Raw genomic sequence first — 15,571 nt, 5'->3', positions numbered from 1 at the left:
GGGAAAAGTTCTGCTCTCTTGATCACTGTCTTTTTATTGATTAATTGATTTCTTCTCATGTCACAGGAGTGCCTTCTAGAGTCAGATTTACAGCTTAAGCTATGGGGCCTTGCGGGGCATAGCTTTCAGGGGAAAACATCCAGGCAGAGTGCACGTGCTTCCTAGCCATCTCCATCACCCAACCCGTCTCACAGCTCGTGGCCAGATGTGGCCACTATTGCCTGACAGGGGCTGTGAAACTTGGTCCTTAAGTATTGGACTAGAAAATACCGCGGGGCTGAAGACCACTCCCAAACAGAAGCAAGATGCTGCCCTCAGTGGACACACCAGTCCAGAGCTTCTCAAACTTAAATGTGGGAATCAGACTGAAACACAGATTCTCATTCCAGGGGTTACAGGAAGGTGGAGCTTGAGTTTTTGCATTTCAAACAAGTTCTCAAGTGATACCGCAGTTGGTTGGAGGACCACCCAAAGCACCAAGAGGTCAAGATAAAAATACCCTGGCTGCTCTGCAGAAGGAGTGAACTCTTTAGGATGGGAAGACCAGGGCAGGCATCATGGATCAATTCACGGCAGAACACCTCAAGAGATGGGTGTGATTTGGAGGGGAAAGAGGTGGAAACTAGCTGGGAAGGACCAGAGGAGGAATGGTATGCTCAGAGGCTGGTGAACAGAGCAGTGCAGTTGAAGCAGGAGGTGGGTGCAGCTGCGGAAGAGAGGGCTGGGAACGTAGGCTGGGAACAGCCCAGAAAGGGCTCTGAATGCAGGGCTGAGAAGGTTGGCTTTAATCCTGAAGGGAGTGAAATCTGACATGGCTTAGATGTAACATTTTACAGAGATCAATCGGACACAGTGCAGAATCAGAAGAAAGCCTGACGGCAGGAAGAGCAGTCAGGAGGCATGTAAGAAGGGCTGCACTCCTTCAGACAGTGTTCATGGAAAGAGAGAAGGGGTGCAAGGAGTCGTGGAAGGGCTTGGGGGACTGCCTGGAGTTGGTGATGGGACAAAGTTGGCGAAAGGGAAAAAAACAGAATCCAACATGATTTACAGGAAAGGTGGGGGCTGACAGGTGCCATCAGCAGAGCATGTGGTCCTGGAGGGAAAAGTTGGCTTAAAGGAAACATGAGTGCCTGTTTCTGATATGATAAGTCTGAGATACTTTTGCAATTCCCCCATGGAGGTATTGGGCAGGTAAGCAGATTCCCTGGAGTTCAGGAGAGCAGAGTGGGTAGGCAGGATTTGGGTGTGTACCCGAGAGGGAAAAGTGGAGTGTGGAAAGGAAGGAGAATGTCTGGAGGAGGGTGAGGAAAGAGTGAGAGGTAATGCCCACAGTTAGGGGGAGGAGGAAAATGAAATCCACCGAAGGAGGGAAAGTCAGCAAGTCAGGGTAGGAGAACTCAGAGAAAATGTTACGAGTACAAGGATGACCAATCTGAAGACCTGACCACACCCTGACATGGAGACCAAGGAGAGGCCTGCGTAGCTCAGGATGCAGGAGGGCAAAGGAAGCCCAGAGCAAGAGCGCAGCTTGAATGGAAAGCAGAATTTGGACTAGTGGAGAAGGGAGCTGGAATCCCTGGGGAAGGTCTGGGTTGCAGCAGGTTGCAGCAGGTTGCAGCAAGCCCTTATTCTGGCTCAGCCCATGCACAAGAAAGATAGTATCCCCAACCCACAGCACCTGCACATCCACCGACTACAGAACGCCCCGGGGGCAGAGCAGACAACTGGGGGAAAAGGTCTTTGGAGCAAAGTCTATTGCTGGGCAGCATAATTCATCATCCAATTAGGACTCTTTCTAAGAGTGCGCAGAGACACTACTAACAATCACACCACAGTAAGTTAAGACTGTCCCAGGCAAACCTTAGCCCTGGGGGATACTGGATCCCCCCAAATATTTATTTGGTCCCTGTCCGCCCTTCCTAGAAGGGGTGGTGGAACTGGCAGGTGACAGGGACAGCCTAGCTCAGCCTCAGAAGCAGAAGCCCCACTACGGATGTGGGTGGATAGAGAAATCTCTCCCTCTCCCAGCCCCGCTTTAGCCTGAGAGCTGACGCCCCCGCCAGGGACGCGGCAGCACCACGGACAGCGCCGCCACTGCCCTCCCCCGCCCCCCACCCCCACACACCCCCACCCCACGCGCGCTCCCTGCTCGCCTGGCCCTATTTGGTCAGGGCCACGGCTGGGTCGGATCAATATTTCATGGAGTAAGGGGCTCCGGTTACCAGGCCCGCTCTGAGCCGGAAGGCGCCGCCTGTGCCCGCCTCCTGCCCTGGGGACCCTCCCAGGGAAGCCAGCAATCCTCCCGGCCCCAGCCCAGACAGACACCGCCCTCAAAGCCCTCCGCCTCCCCGCCCTGCAACCCCGGCCCCGCACCCTCTCTGAGACACAAAGCCCCAAGTGCCTGCCACATGCTTGCACGCAGCCACTCAGACACACCACACGGCCAGACATGCACTCTACAAAGATGAGGACATACACAGAACAACAGGCACACACCACACCCAGCACGCAAGCAACCTAGACACACGGCACATACACATACACATCAGATGCCTCACAGACACACTCACCACAGACCCAAAGGCACATCACACAGAAGACACCCTGCCATTCACACACACACACACACCGCACAGAGCCTCCCCACATAGACCCTCAGAGCATCACTCAGAGCTCCATTCACCATGCACACATACATAGAGTCTCTCTCTCTCTCTCACACGCGCACACACACACACACAATATATGCCTTCACAGAGACCCTTAGACATTTGCCATGGATACACAAGCACATGTCCCACACGACCCAGGCCCCCACCCTCCTGGAGCCCAGGCCTGCCCTCCCACTGTGAGCATGGCAGTGGGGAGGGGCAGGCAGGACTTCCCTCTGCCCACCTGGCCCTGGTCTCGAGCCCTAAGGATACATCCTCTGTGTCCTCTGAGGGGCCCCTCAAGGTCACTGTCCAATCCCCAGGGGCAGGAGTTCAGCGGCACAAAGAGGTGGGAAAGGGGACAGCAAGCAGAACAGGGCCTTTGAGACCCCAAAGCCTCCTGGCTTTGCTGTGGCTGGGCCCTAAACTTTGGGGACAGCCTCACCCTCACCTGCGGCCGCCACGGCCTCAGCACTGTCTGGGACTCCAGCCCTCTGGGAGGACTTGAGGCCTGTCTTGTGCATGGAGGTCAGGGGGACTGTGGAGTCTGTAGCTCCTGTTCCTCCCAGGAGTGCCCAAGTCCTGCTCAGAGGCAAGGGACACCCATCCAGACACCCCCAATTCCAGGAGTCCCCCTCTCAAGCAAAGTGGAGGACAGTGGCCCACATTCTTCTATCTACACGACAATCATGGTAGGATTCTCTGAAAGCACCCCATGCCAGGGCACTGTGTGAGGAGAAGGGAGTAGGCTGGCACAGTATAAGACACTCCCAAATTCTCCAGGCAGATGGAAGGGAGCTTAAAGATTATCCAGGTCCACATACTTGATGTCTCTGGACAACTTCCCAGTCTTGCACTATCTACATAACACCGTGTGTCCCTCAGTGATTTATGCCAAATCTCCATACCCCTGTATGGCTCATTATTTCCTTGAAATTGACACTATTAACTTAAATGCATTTATTTTACGTAGAAATTTTGCATGACTATGCGGAAAGCCAGTACCAATTTTAATAAATAGAAAATGACAGTAAAATAAGTACAGTGAAAACAAAGATATATTATTAAAATTTAGCTACACAGAGCTGCCAGTCAAGATCTCTGTGGGGTTTTTTTGTTTGTTTTTTTACTATGCCACATAGTTTGCAGGATCTTGGTTCCCCAGCCAGGGATCAAACCCAGATCCCTGCAGAGAAAGGGCTGAGTCCTAACCTCTGGACTGCCAGGGAATCCCCAACATCTCTGTTTAAAGAGGAGGGCAGCAAATGTTGGAAAGTTGTCAAAGACACACCACCACGGCACCTTCTCCCTGGGACAAGTGTGGACTTGACAGAGCTGAAAGGGAGCCAGTTTTCTCAGTATGCAAGCCAAGGGCGGGCAGTAACACATTCATGAGCCACTGAAAGTCATCTCAGTTCTCTCTGATGGTAGCAGGCCCATGTTGGGAAGGAAGCTCTAGGCCTGCCTGCCTCCTGCAGGAGCTTGGGTGGCACGGAGGCCAGCTGGCGCCCTGTTGCCACATTCCATTCTGGTAATAACAATCCTTAAAAATTGCTAGGTTCTCTCCTATTTACGAATTGTTCTTACACCTACTATCTAATACAAGCCTCACGGCAGGGATGACCATGCCCATTTCTGAATGAGAAAATGAGGTTCTGAAAAGTTAAAAGTCTCCCAGAGCCACACAGCTACATGGGGTAGGTCCACACGGAGGAGCCCCTCAACTCCTAGGCAGATGCTTTTTCTACCCTGCCTGCATCCTTCCACCCCACAGTTGAGAGCCCTTGCTCTGAGCTGGCCCCACGCTGGGCAGTAGGGAGCAGACACAGTAACCTGGTGTCTGCCTGTGAGGCCCAAACAATCCTGAAAGGCAAAGGGGCAAGTGAGTAAGGAGCTAAGGTTAAGAACTTTCCCTTGGGAGTCACACACTGCTGTCTGTCCCTAGCCTGTAAATGTCACTCTCTGAACCTCAGTTTCCTTGTCTTTAAAATGGGAATAACAGAGACTTTCCTAGTGGTCCATGGCTAAGACTCTGTGCTCCCAGTTTCAGGGGGTCTGGGTTTGATTCTGGTCAGGGAACTAGATCCCATGGGCCACAACTAAAGATCCCAAATGATGCAATGAAGATGGAAGATCCTGCATGCCACAACAAAGACCTGGATCAGCTAAATAAATAAATACTAAAAAAAAAAAAAATGTGGATAATAATAGTACCTATCTTATAGGGTGTGCGGGTTAAATGAAATAATACATGTGGGGGCTTCCTTGGTGGCTCAGTGGTAAAGAATCTATCTGCCAAGGCAGGAGACACTAGGGAGTTTGATTCCACATGCCCAAGAGCAACTAAGTCCATGTGCCACTATGCATCTGTGCTCTAGAGCCCAGGAACCTCAACTACTGAGCCACACACCCCAGCTACTGAAGCCCTTGCACCCTATAGCCCATGATCTACAACAAGAGAAGCCACTGCAATGAGAAGCCCGTGCACTGCAACTAGAGAGTACTTCCCACTCGCTGCAACTAGAGAAAAAGCCCGAATAGCAACAAAGACCCAGCACAGCCAAAATAATTTTTAAAAATTTTTAAATAATAATAATGCACGTGTATAGAGTCTGGTACAGAGTAAGTGCTCAAAAAAACTGCTTATTACTAGGGAAGTATAATACTAGAAATGATACAGGTAAAGAATGCCTGATGGGGAGAAATGAAGGCATGCATGGTGCTTCACTGAGGGGAGGAAACGAGTGGAGTTCTAGGAGATGCATATGATTCTGGAAGAGAGAACTGTCCTGACTGCTCATGTCCTTCTCAAGCCTTTCTCTCTACTCTAAAGAGAGGTGAGAAAATCAGGGTCTCACCTCCCTAACTCTCTGTTCAGGCCTCTGAATGACATTTGACAGGTTCTTCAGTTCCTGCCCTGGGTACTACTGCTGCCTAAGGAAAAGACCCCCCTTACAGTCAAAATCCTAGGTCTGTTTTGCCCACCTGGCACTGTAAGGATTATAGCAGATGTCTCTTGAAGTACTTGCCCAGATAACTGACAAACAAGAGCCATGTCTGTGTGTCTGACTTTGTGATCCTTCCCTGCAGGCTGCAGTTGATTGGACCAAGGTGGGCACCTGGCCTCCCCAGAGTCAATCAGATCCTCTCCTGGGAGTCTGGACTTGGGTCTGCCAAGCCCTGGGTTCTAGCTCTGAATGTAGCTGGAACTGAGGGATGAAATACAGGAACTATAGGTGGCCCCCATGTCTGGAAAAGCAGAGAAAACCGAGTAGGTGGAGAGAGAAAGGTGAAGGCAGTCAACAAGGCACAGAAATCAGTTGCTTCCATTTCTCTTGGCCAACAGGTCTCACCTTCTAGAAGCTAATGATTTGCCTAGTCCTCAGTTCCCAGGAACCCCTTGTGTCCTCATAAGAAACCCTTCTTTGTTACTGAGGCTGGTTTGAGTGGGTTTCTGTTTATAAGCACAGACCTAATTAAGGACAGGGGAGAAGCTGGAGTCCAGACGCACAAGATGAACAATCACTGTGCCTGCACCGGAAGAGCTCGGCTTCACTGGAGACTAGGAAGAGAAGATGTGGACTCCGTGCAGATATGACTGAGGGTGGGGGACTCGGCTCAGGAAGGGCCGGGAGGGTTCCTCGGAGGCTTCACAGCAAAAGAGGCAGCTAAGTTTGATTTTGAAGAATGAAGGATGTTCTCCAGGGAGACAAAGCAGAGGTGGGGAGGCATTCTGGGCAGGGGGAGCTAGAAGGGCAGAGGCACAGAGGCACAAAACAGCCTGATGCATTAGAGGACCAGGGGTTCAAAGTGCAGGAAGCGGGTAAGGGGAGACGAGGCTGGAGGGGGTACAGATCATAAAGGGCTTTGAATCCCATGCTAAAAAGCCGAGGCACTTCCTGCCCTCAGTGGGGAGCTACTGAAGTATTTTAAGTAGCAGGGGGTGACAGGGTCAGTTCTGTGTTTTGGGAAGATCGCTCTGGGGTTGGACAGAGAAAGGCCTGGAGAAGGCAAGCCTGGAGGCAGAGAGGCCAGTTAGGATGCTGCAGCAACGATTCATCTAATCCTTTCATTCATAGAACAACTCACTGTTTATCTACTGTGCGCAAGGACCAGGCAAAACTAGATTCCTGATCCCACAGAGCCCACAGTCTAATGAGAAAGAGGGACGAGGAAAAGCGGGTCAGTTGTGACGAGTGTCGTGAAGAAGTACAGGGTCCAATGGAGGGGGCTGATGTTTAGTTTCTGGTTTAGGCATCTCTGCAGAAATGATGTTCGAGCTGGTACCTATCTGAAGGAGATAGATAAGGAGGGGGAGGGCATTCCAGAATGAGGGGACAACAGCCGAGGGAGAGGGCGAACGGTACAGACGATCCAAAAAGGTAGGCAAGGACCAGATCTCATTACAGCCTTGCAGACTACGTCAGTTTGGCTTTTATTCCAAGAAATCTTGGAAGGGTCTTAAGCAGGGAAATGACAGAATCAAACATTTATCTTTAGAAGATCACTCTGACTACAGTGTGAAACATAAAATGAAGCCGGGCAAGAACAGAAACGTCAGGAGACCAGTTTAGGAGGCCGTCACTGTGGTCCAGGTTGAGAGCTGAGGCTGGGCTGGAGCAGCGCAGTGGACAGAGAGAAAGATGACGGAATGGGGAGGGAGTCAGGAGAACCAACAGCACTTGCTGAGGACCGGCTGTGGAATGTGGGGGTGAAGGAGAGGGAGGTGTCCAGGAGGACTTCCAGCTTTCCAGCTTGAGCAAGTGGGTGGCTGGTGGTGGCGGAGACAAGCTGGGGACACGAGGCAGAGCAGGTGCCAGCGGGTGGAGCTGGGGCCCGAGTTTCCACCTGAGACTGACGGTGAGACATCTAAATGTGGCCCATGAAGTAGTCAGACAGGTCTTGAGCCCAAAAGAGATTAAAGTCAAGTCAAGGAGATTACCGGGGAGTGGGGGAAGAGTGGGCGGTACAGGACAGCTATGAGGAATCGTGGTCACAGCAGGGCCTGGGAGCAGAGGGATCAGAAGCTCTGAGCTTGGAAAATCAGAACCGTGAAATCCAAAGGCCACCTCTCAACCCTGGGAGGCATCTGGCTTCAGCTCCATCTCTCCTGGCCAAGTATCACTTCCGGGCACAGGCACTTCCCGGCTGAGATAGCCCTCCCCTCCCCACACACCTCCTTCCTTCTCGGCAAACTTCAAGTTACCCTGCAGACCCAGCTCATCCGGGTGAAGACGTCCCTGGTCCAGGCATATGCTCTTCCATCTGACATCCTGGGGTTGGAACCCCAGCTCTGTCACTTGATGGCTGTGTGACTTTGGCCAAGAAACTGACTCTCCCTCTCACCATCTATACGATCTCCCTACCTATTTCATAGGGCTGTTTGAAGATGTCAAGTGCTTAGCAGACAACCCAGCACACAGTAAGCACTAAATAAATGTTACTATTATTAACATCCCACCCACCTTGGGACAGTTAGTCATGCCCTCCACCTCACATCTCCTCCATGTGGGGACTATTTGCAGTCTGTATTGCTCTCTGCCTCTTCCTATTCCAACCTCGTTTGTGGGGCCATATAATACGCAGGGCCCAGTGCTAAATGAAAAAGCAAGACCTCTTGTTCAAAATTATTAAGAATTGCAAAACGGCGACAGCTAAATATTTAAATGAAGTGTGGGGTCCTTCCAAGCACAGGTTGCCTTGTGCAACCACAGACTGGTGAATCCAGCCTTGCCCTCACCCCCTGCCAGCCCAGGGCCTGGCCTGGAGTCAGGGTCAGCCTCAACGCAAGAGTTAAAATGCCAACTGACATTGCAAAAGGGTTTTGTGATTTCCATCTGGAATTTCATTTTATCCTTCCTATGGACACACAACATCAACACAGCCGAGGATACTGAAGATCAGAGACAGGTGTGCCTTGCCAGAGGTTCCCCACCCCCATGAACTGCAGAGCTGGGATGTGAATATACGCCTGCCTGCTGCCAAAGCCCTGCCTCTTACGCTCTGGTTCCCCAGGGAGGTTGGGAGAACATGGGCCCAAGAGATAAACTTCGTCAACAAGGCCCAGAGAGAGGGAGCTGAAGGGACTGGGACTGGCCTCCTCCCCCCAGAACGAATCTCATAAACAACGTGCTCCCTGGGCGCCCAGGCTGCTGTGCAGGGAAGGGATATGAGAGGGCAGAAGGTCACCCCCAAGAAGGCTCCGCCTGAGGGCAGCAGGCCCCAGCCTGTACACTCTGGAAATCAGCCCTCGCTCTTTCTGCCTCAGAATCTTCAGAGGCTGCCATCGGCTTCAGGATAATTCCCAAGTCTTTAGTGTCCTGCTAGACAGACCAGGAGGTCTGGCCTGACTGTGCTGACTCCTGTCCCGTCCCTCCCCTCTCCTGCCCTCCCCACCAGGCCAGGCCTGTTTCTGCAACATCAAGGTCTTAGCACACGCAGTTCCCTCCTCCTCTGCCTCCTCAACTCCTTGTCATGCTAGCCTACCTGCATCTCCTTTTTCCAACACATGTCACATGTGTTATTACCTGCTCTGGGCCGTCTCTGGCTAGAATGCCCACTCCAGGGAGGCAGGAGCTGCCCGACACACAGAGGTTAGTGCATCAGGTGTCCTGCGACAGACGCAGAAGGGCCCTGTACTCTTTCCCCCCTTCCCCCCTCACCTCCCCAACCCACCTTTTCTTGTCCAGGCATCCTGAACTCAAGGTGTGAGGAGCCCAAATTTACAAAGACAAGAGAATCATCACATAGCCTGCACCCTCCGTCCGTCAGTCCTGGGCTAGGGGCTGTTCATCCGTTACATTGAATTCACCAAGCATCTTCCAGATGGGGTGGGGCAGTATGGGTGTAAATGATTCCTATTTTCCAGAGACGTCTGAGTCCTGAAGTATAACAGAGGCTGAAGTGGAGGATGTGGGTCCTGAACCCAGGTCTCTCTGGTGCCCAAGAACCTGGAGTCCTCTCTGCCTCTGTGACTCACTCACTGTTCCCAGGCAGCTCACCTCCAGCCAGAGAGCAACTGTTTTCTAACTCGTGGCCTCAGTTCACACACAGCCCAGGCAGCACATCTCCTTTGTCAGGTCAGCAAAACACCAGGGCAGGAGACAGCTTCACTGTCACTGAGAAGCCAGTGCAGAAGGCACCCCTCCCCTGAGTTAACAAGATGTCAGTGGGGGAGAATCACACCCCGGGTCAGCCAAACAGTAGAAGGGGAGACACCCCTAACTGTCAGCACAATGCAGATACAGGAAGCATTCTCACACCCCAAGTCAGTAAAAAGGCCAGTGTGGGAGACACTTCCCTATCTCCTCCTGCTTGTCTTGGGTGTATACAAAATGCTCCCAGGTGGTGCTCCCGGGGTGGGGGGTGGGGTGGGGTGGGGTAGGAGATTCAGTGGGGCTGGATTTCAGCTGCTGCCCAGGGCAGACAAGGCTGCCGCCTGGGAGTGGGATAGACCCGGGTGAGAGTTCTCACATGGCACTAATGAAATCAACCACCAGCCTGCCCCCTCCTCCCCAGGGACCCTCCAGCCTCCAGCTGATGCAATGCCCGGGCCAGATAATTGTTTTCTTCCCTCCTTAAAGGGCCAGCTGCTGTTCCAGCTGCAGGCATCACCCAGACCCCTGACAGACCCCACAGAGCTTAGCACCTGGTTAGGAACAGGGCACGCCCAGAAAGGAGCAGCTCAGCCCTGGGCTCTGCACAGTAAAATCCAATTATGTACAGAGAACCAGAAGTGTCTGTGGGCGAGAAGGGAGGGAGAGTTCAGGCAGAGACAGTGCCTGGCCCACTGAGACCTCATGCCCCAAGGGATGGGATCTTGTCCCTGCGGAGTCCTCAGCCCTGGCTCTTGTCTGCCTGTCCCATCGGGTCCTTGGCCCTGGGCTTGCTCAGGAGTTCAGCAGTTACCTACTGAGCTCCCCTGAGTGCCAGCTTCTGTGCTAAGCAGCTCAAATCCACCATTTCATTTTCTCCTCCCAGCAGATCTAGAAGGTGGGTATGTTTTACTGAAGGAGGCTCAGAGAGAAGTGATTTCCTCAATAGCGCATAGCCAGAAAGTGGCAGAGCCTGGGTTGGAAGCCAAGTTTGCCTGACTCTGGGCTTCGTTCCCTGCAGAGGGTAGGGTAGGTATGGAACCCCAGGGCTGGAGGTCTCTAAGCCAGGCATCCGGACAGAGGGCGGGGAAGTGGTCTGTGGGCCCTAAACAGGCTCTGAAGGACACAGAGTTTGGGCTGCGCACAGATTTCACAGACCCCTTCCTCCCCCCCTCCCCCACCTCCACAAGAGAATGCCCCATTAGGCTGCCCACATGCCCCCAGGGATAGTTGGCAGCTGCCTGATGACAGACTAATTGGTGGCTGGCAGCAACGGTGGGGCTGGTTAGTTAACCCGTTGGTGACCAGGCCTGGCCCCAAAAGGCCCTTGCCCCACCACTTCAGGCCCCAAATTCAAGGACCCCAGACTTAAGTCATCATGTGCAGAAGACTGGACCAAAGGGGTGGCAGCCTTCCTGTCTCCATCCAGACCACACCCCTGGGGCTGGAATTGGACAGTGATCTTCATCCAGGCTCCCCAGCTGCAAAGGGCCACATCCAGAGAGCCCCCAGGTGGCAGGGCAGCCAGCGCCCCTGTTCTCTGGCCTTGGGATGGCATTGCTCTTCCCAGCCAGGACCACGGGGGCTATGGGCCTTCCCTGGGTTTCCAGGCCCAGGGTGCTGGGAAGAAACCCCTCCTCAGGATGGGTTGTTCAGAGAAGGTGATATGGGCATGAGTCCAGGCATCCTGGGGCCAGGAGGTGAAAACACCCTCCTCTTGAATGAGAGGATGCCCAGTTTGTGCACCAAGGGTCTTGCCAAGCCTCCTTGAACCCTGGATTCCCCACCATGGATTAACCAACTGCCTTTCCTGGCTTCCCAGGAGTCCCCTCTCCCCACGCTAGGGCTGGAGTGGGCATTACCCCTTTTCTTTATATGGGGTAGGAGTGGGGGGGGGGTCCTCTAGGCACCACCATGATATCTCATTGGAGGAAAGAGTGGCCAGCTTCTCAACCAGGGCACAGGCAGCAAAAAGAAAGGCAGGCTGCCTGCCAGCTCCCTTTCCAGGATAGATTTTAAGCACTTTCCAAAAATGCCATGGAAGGCAGTGCTGTTGAGGAGCAGGGGCCCAGGTGCTCTGAGCATCAGCAAAGAACTCAAGACTCTGGGGCCCTCTACTCCATTTTCCGGGCTTCTCCAAACACCTAACGTTCCCTTCCCAAACCTTAGCCCCCACCCGAGTCCTTACACACACTGTCATCCTTCCCGAAACCCCCGCCCTAGATCCTGAACACTTAGGTCCCTACGTGGCGCCTCACCATCAGAGACCCTTCCCCCGCCCCGTGGTCCCCCGGACCTCCGCCATCCCCTCCCCACATCCATTCCTAGGCAAGCAAGGCCTATCGACTTACCCGGAGGTGGGGCCGGGGTCCAGACAGGGAGGGGTCTCGGCTGGCCCAGGAGACTCCGCCAGGCGGGGCAGGTGCTGCCCCGGGACCCCGCCCCGCGGACCCGGCGGTAGGCGCGGCCCGGTCCCAGGCGCGCGGCGGACTCCGAGGGGCAGGGGCGCGGGGCGGGGAGGGGCGACGAGAGAGGCTCACGGGGGCATCGCCCGCCACCGGGCCGGGCACCTCCGCTCCGTCCGCCTGCGCTGCGGACTCCGCAGCCGCCACGGTTCTCAGCCGCCGCCGGGTGCAAAGCCCAAGCCCCGGCTGGCGGGAGGCAAAGAGGGAGGCGGGGCCTGGTGGGGGCGGGGCCTCGGGCGGGGGGCGGGGCCTCGGGCGGGCGGGTGGGGCCATTGAAAGGGGCGGGGCCGGTGGGGCAGGGCCTATGGTGGTGGGCGGGGCCTAAGGGAATCTGGAGAGCCTCGGTTTGCCTGGTTGGGGGCGACCTACGCTAATAAGGCCTCGAAGGGGCGGGGTCAGGGGACACCCCCAAGTCTCTACTTTTCTCCAGAACGCTCCTGCTAATGCTTGTTTCCCGCCCCCTCCTCCGCTCCCACCTCTACGTCTTTCTGTTCTTTCTCATCTTCCTTCTCTCTGGGGGATCTCCCAGGACTTTACTGGCACCACGAGACCCCTGTCACACCGTGGACCAGATCCAGGAATATCGGGTGGTGAGAGAAGGGGGCGATGATCTACAAACTTCAAATCCAGTTTACAGATGCAAAACCCGAAGCCCAGAGAGGAGAGAAGGCTTGCCCAAGTGCCTGCTATGAAGAAAAAGACTTTACGGTGTCCCTTTCAGACAGAGGGTAAGAGAGTAGTGTCCTGCCCTGAGACCCAAGTTAACTCCCTCCCTCTCTGCTCTCCTCTTCTTCTAGAGCAGTGGTTTACAACTTAGGGTAATTCTCCTTGCCCTAACTCCAGAGTGTCTGGAGACATCTTTGGTGTTCACATCTGAGATTGCTACTGGCATCTAGTGAGAAGAAATGAAGGCTGCTGCAAGACATCTACCAATGCACAGGACACCCCCAAATGTCACTAATGCCAAAGCTGAAAAGCCCTGCCCTAGGACTTTGCCCTCGGCCTAACTGGAGCTTCCAAGTGGGCTCCCCGAGCACTGGGATTCAAGGATGCTGTATACAGTCCCTCCTAGAGTATGTCTGTCCCATCTTCCTGGGCCTCATGTTGCTCAGCTGGTCAATTCCAGTGTTGCTCCAGTGTTTTGGGGGGGGCTCCAGTGTTCTAAATTCACTGATTTACAGAGGCACCAGTATTATTACTATTTGCCTTCCTAACTGTTCCCTGAAGGCAGGCAAAGCAAGTAGTCTCCCAGCTGAGGGCACGGATTACAAAGTGACTGGGGAATGGAAAGGTGAGGGGCAGGGGGAAGGAAAATGACTGGGATTCTTTAATAAAAACAACCCTCCTGGGGATGGTGGAGGTGAAGGACAGGGAGAGCAGAGTCTGTGACGGTGTGGAAGAGATGGGAGGAATCCAGATTGCTCTGTGCTCCTCCCATGTGTCCCATCACAAAGCCATGTAAACCAGTGGATCCCTTGGGAATTGAGGTCCCTTCACACATCTGATGAAAACTTGGACACTCCTTCTGGAGAAATGTGCATATGTACACTTCTACATAATTTCAGGGACTCCAAGGCTCCATAATGGCTTCTAGAAGGATTGGGCAGGGGGTAGAGGGAGGGGTAGAGCTTGATCCTTAAGTGCACGTAGGAGGATAAACATGTAGAGACAAATAAATAAAGCTAGAAAGAAGGAATGAAAAGGCATTTGCCTTACCTGATTCCCCCCACCCTCCGCATTGCGCAGCTTGTGGGATCTTACTTCCCGGAGGGGGATTGAAGCCGTGCTCAGCAGTGAAAGTGCCCAGTCCTAACCACTGGACATCCGGGGAACTCCTGCACCTTACCTGATACTAAAACATCGTCAAGGGGCTTCCCTGGTGGCTCAGTGGTCAAGAATCCACCTTCTTCTGCAGGAGACACGGGTTCAACCCCTGGCCCGGGAAGATTCCACATGCTGTGGATCAGCTAGGCCCATGCACAACTATTAAGCCTGAGCTCTAGAGCCTGGAAGTCACAACTGCTGAGCCCATGTGCCGAAACGTCTGAAGCTCGCTTATCCTGGAGCCCGTGCCCTGAAACCAGAGAAGCCACCACAACGAGAGACCTTCGCACCGCAACTAGAGAGTAGTTGCTGCTCGCCGCAACTAGAGAAAAGCCCAAGCAACCACAAAGACCCAGCAGAGCCAAAAATAAATAAAACAAAAACCATATTCCAAAGCCAGTGTATTCAAAGCAGTATGGTATTGAAGCAGAACTAGAGGAATCAGTGAAACAAAATGGAGAGCAGAAATGGACAACCACACAGGGGAATTTGGTGTTGGATGAAGGTAGAACTTCAGGTAAATGAGAGGAAATTCAGTATAGGCCTTTTAACAAATAGGTGGACTATCAAGCAAGTTACTTGGGAAAATACGAGAAAGCTGTGTTCTTACCCTACACAGGTAATATAAATTCCAGGTGGCTCCCATATTTAAATAATAATGCCAATAATGTACCAGAAGAAAAATAAGTGAATGTTTTCACAATCTGGGAGGATGGAATGGAAAAGATTTTTCTAAGCATGGTGAAACCTGTACGCCAAAGGGTGTACATTGATAAATTTGACTATAAAAATTACAAAACTGTAAAAATTTGTATAGAGAAGTGTGATCATATTCAAGTTTGAAAGACTTGAAAGATAAACTGGAAGGCCTACATTCCAGGCCCTCTTCTCTTGCCTCTCTGGCCTGCCGGCCCCTCCCCCAAGCTGCGAAGGGCATGAGCAGAAGGGACGGACGTGACTGTAACAGTCAAGGCAGAGTACATCGCGAAGGCTCCTCCCACGGCACCCTGGCCAGAGCCCACCTGTTCAGGGGCCGGGAAGCCCCGGAAATCCCAGCCTGGCCATCTGGGTCCACAGCAGGTGCCTTCGCACAGCGGAGCCAGTCTGTGCCAAGGCTGCTCACCACTTCCCTCGTGTGGCCGTAGTAGGAACTGCAACCTTCGATTCCGCTCATGCCGCTTGCCAGAGTTAAGGCAGGAAGACTTTTTCTTAATGTAAATAAGAGTTAAATCTTTTGAGGAAGCTAATAATGTCCCAGGTCTTGTGCTAAACACTTAACATAGACTATTTCCTTTGACCCTTAAAACAGCTCTCCTAGGTGGGTCCACTGTATTATCATCTCCATTTGACACATGAGGAAAGAGAATTCGAAAGAAGTGACCTGTCCAGTCGGTTAAGTGATGCCATCAGGATTCAAGGTCTGACTCTTGGCCCTACATTTAATGCAAGAAAGACAAGTCCTTGGAGAAACCAATAAAACAACGTTGTTGTTTTTTAAATTAACCTTGATCCTGGCCTTATCCCAGGTGCTGGCAAT

General features: G+C 53.1%; 1 protein-coding gene across 7 annotated transcripts in view; it reads right to left on the bottom strand.

Moving 5' to 3' along the window:
• RIMS3 (regulating synaptic membrane exocytosis 3) overlaps positions 1-12,352 on the bottom strand; it is a 40,726-nt gene extending 28,374 nt beyond the window's left edge. For all 7 annotated transcript variants that reach the window (XM_065915458.1, XM_065915442.1, XM_065915465.1 and 4 more), the window contains exon 1: positions 12,097-12,352. The gene's annotated coding sequence lies outside the window, so the exon portion shown is untranslated. The remainder of the gene's footprint in view (positions 1-12,096) is intronic.
• Positions 12,353-15,571: the final 3,219 nt, after the last annotated feature.

Source organism: Muntiacus reevesi, chromosome 1 (assembly GCF_963930625.1).
Source record: "Muntiacus reevesi chromosome 1, mMunRee1.1, whole genome shotgun sequence".
Taxonomy (NCBI): domain Eukaryota; kingdom Metazoa; phylum Chordata; class Mammalia; order Artiodactyla; family Cervidae; genus Muntiacus; species Muntiacus reevesi.
The sequence above is the reverse complement of the archived record's forward strand: the minus strand, read 5'-3'. Positions and strand labels throughout refer to the sequence as shown.